Below are 3,660 nucleotides of genomic sequence, written 5' to 3'. Positions count from 1 at the left end.
GGACCTCCCTGGCACTGACAGACCTCTCCTGGCACTGACGGACCTCCCCTGGCACTGACGGACCTCCCCTGGCACTGACGGACCTCCCCTGGCACTGGTGGACCTCTCCTGGCACTGACGGACCTCCCCTGGCACTGGTGGACCTCTCCTGGCACTGACGGACCTCCCCTGGCACTGGTGGACCTCTCCTGGCACTGGTGAACCTCTGGCACTGACGGACCTTCCGTTTCAAGTGTGACAGCTTTGAGAAGAGCAAGATTCTCATTATCTTTCTTGGTGACAGGTGTGTATGATTCTTCAGTGGCGGGGTACAGATAAGGAGGAATATCGGAGACAGGTAGATGGCACTTAAAAGGAATGTTGAGTTTGATAAGATTGTAGGCATTTTTGCTCAGCCATTTATCATAAAAGGAGAGAGTTGGTATGTTGGCACCAGTCAATAGGGTATTAAGAACACTAAATAATTTGACTCTTGAGCAATGCTGGAGATGTAAGGTCTCTTGTGACTTTAAGGCAAAAATATTTAGAGGAAATTTATAAAGAAGCCGGAGATGAATTAGATCAAATCTACACTGACGGGTCATCTAGTCCTGTCAATGACAGGGCTGGTACAGCATACACGGTAATTAAGGATAATGCTTTCCAACGCAGAAATGAAGAAAAAGCACGTATTGAGAACTATGCCTCTTCAACGCAAGCAGAGCTAACTGCCATTGTTATGACGTTAAGGTTTCTTGAACGGAACACTAATGGTGCAGTGATTTGCACTGATTCAAAAGCAGCACTGCAAAGCCTAAGTAAAAATCGTGCTGAAAATCTTGCAATAGTCGCTGAAATCAAGAGAGCTGTGAGAGTACTTACCAACCAGGGAAGAGTAATCAAGTTTCTGTGGATCCCCTCCCATGTTGGAATATGTGGGAATGAACGAGCAGATGTGCTGGCTGCTGAAGGCGCTGAAGGAGACCATATTGAATACTTCATACCCATGACTCAACTACAAATTAGAGGTATTGTCAGGCAACATCACCGTGACAAGGTAACTGAGGAAAGGAGGATAGAAGCACAAACCAGTGAATCTGTACGATGGTACAACATGGTTGCTGCAGGCAATCTCAATCATTATGGCCGAAGAGGAGGAGGACGAGGGAGAGAATCAATAATAGCGAGAATCCGTCTTGGATACAAATATCCATGGAGACACGGAATGGAAACAACAGTTGATCAGCGAAGTTGCAGAATCTGTGGTGAGAGTGACGGACGCCGCCTTGACCACTATCTACGTGAATGTGAACACCTGAGAGACATTAGAAATATGTGTAGAATAATACACCCCACATTGAGTTAGGAAAACACTATTTGTCAAATATTGATACTGTTTTTAAAAAGACTCCCCCATTTGCACCCGCAAGATAACGTAAGCTTTTAAGGGTTGACAGATGTTAATCTTCTTGTTTGAGAAGCTGATCACTTGAGACAGTTAAGCAAGTTCCAGCTGTGTCTGGGTACAAGTGACAAGATGAACAACCCAGCGGGTTTTCTTCCTTTTGGGGAGTTTTGTACATGCTGCTATAGCGGTGTATCCACTCACAAGATGAGTGGCGCTGCCCAATAAACTAGCCCCTCGGGGCAAAATTAAAAAAAAAAAATTTTAAGGCAAAAGGTCGCATTGACTATGATTCTCTCTAGAATCATGCAAGGAAGTTAAGAAAGCTTCAGTTCTTCCTTCATGTTGATTCTTGTGCATCTTGGGGCACCAATGTAAATCTTAGCAAGGTTCCGTTTTCGTTTTAACTTATGCGGCGTGTAGATTTCATTTTTTTTAGTCTCCCCCTTGATTTTTTTTGTGTTAAATTTGAGTGGTGTCTTGTCTTATAACTATATTTGCCTTATTAAGGTACTGAGTATTATAATTGTATGGTGTTTATTACTGTGTAATGGTTGGAAGCTTCAGTTCTTCCCTCATGTTGATTCTTGTGCATATATTGGCGCACCAATGTAAACCTTAGCAAGGTTTCCGTTTTCGTTTTAACTTATGCGGCTTGTAGATTTCTTTTTTTAGTCTCCCCTTGATTTTTTTTTGTGTTAAAATTTAGTGGCGTTTTGTCTTATAACTATTTCTACAATATTAAAGCATTGAGTTTAATCATTATACATTTTTTATTTTTGTATAAAGCTTGTGCAGGTTGTACAATTTTTAATTTTAAGTTTAGTGCAAATATTTTTTGTTTGCATAAGAGTTTTGAATTATTTTGTTTACAATTAAAATTTTGAACTAGTATTTGCCCTGTCCTATACATATATCATCAGCAATTTCTTTGCTATTTTTGCTGTTCTTATTTTTGACAATTTCTATTTATAGTAATTATTAATATAAATGTTAACTTGTAGGATACGCTTCTGTTTAATGTAAGTTCACTCAAAGACCCCTTGGTCCCTTGGGTGTAGATGTATACTGAAATTCCTGAACTATCAACAGGTATATATATCCTGGGCCAGAAAAAATCGATGCAGTTACAATTCAATTTCTTTCTTTATTATGCACCCCATACCCATTTTTTTTTTTTGAGATATATACAAGAGTTGTTACATTCTTGTACAGCCACTAGTACGCGTAGCGTTTCGGGCAAGTCCTTAATCCTATGGTCCCTGGAATACGATCCCCTGCCGCGAAGAATCGTTTTTTCATCCAAGTACACATTTTACTGTTGCGTTAAACAGAGGCTACAGTTAAGGAATTGCGCCCAGTAAATCCTCCCCGGCCAGGATACGAACCCATGACATAGCGCTCGCGGAACGCCAGGCGAGTGTCTTACCACTACACCACGGAGACTGTATGACCATCCATCCCGTGGGCGGTGGTGTAAATGATTACAGAGGCACATAATCGGTTCAGGAACTGAACCTTCTAGTTCGCCTGCAGTTACTATAGAAGAATAGAGACAGGGAAAGCACTACATAACATATTACTGTTATTGAGTCGGTCGGCCGAGCGGACAGCACGCTGGACTTGTGGTCCTGGGTTCGATCCCAGGCGCCGACAAGAAACAATGGGCAGAGTTTCTTTCACCCTATGCCCCTGTTACCTAGCAGTAAAATAGGTATCTGGGTGTTAGTCAGCTGTCACGGGCTGCTTCCTGGGGGGTGGAGGCCTGGTCGAGGACCTGGCCGCGGGGACACTAAAAGCCCCGAAATCATCTCAAGATCTCTCAAGGCCTCTTTTATGTTATTCACCTCCAGGAAGCAGCCTGTAGCAGCTGTCTAACTCCCAGGTACCTATTTACTGCTAGGTGAACAGCGCCATCAGGGTGAAAGAAACTGCCCATTTGTTTCCGCCTCTACCGGGGATTAATCCAGGAACCTTAAGACTACGAATCACAAGCGTTGTCCCCTCAGCTATCAGGCCCCCTCTAAACTTGTCAGGCTTCATCGTACTTGAAATATTCGTAAAGTTTTGCTCATTTGAATACAATTCCGCTTTGCTTCTGAAGATGATGATAAGAGTTTCAACGAAACGAGTCATGTAGTAACATGGGTCATGCCCAGTAAAACTGAGAGATGAACTTTCGGGGGAAGAACATTGGAAACCTAAATCAAGCGTTAAATCAATATATAAACCGCAACTCATCTCTGTGTTTCACATGATCTTCAACTAGGAAGGTG

Source organism: Procambarus clarkii, chromosome 22, assembly GCF_040958095.1.
Source record: "Procambarus clarkii isolate CNS0578487 chromosome 22, FALCON_Pclarkii_2.0, whole genome shotgun sequence".
Classification (NCBI taxonomy): domain Eukaryota; kingdom Metazoa; phylum Arthropoda; class Malacostraca; order Decapoda; family Cambaridae; genus Procambarus; species Procambarus clarkii.
This window is presented reverse-complemented; position numbering follows the sequence as displayed.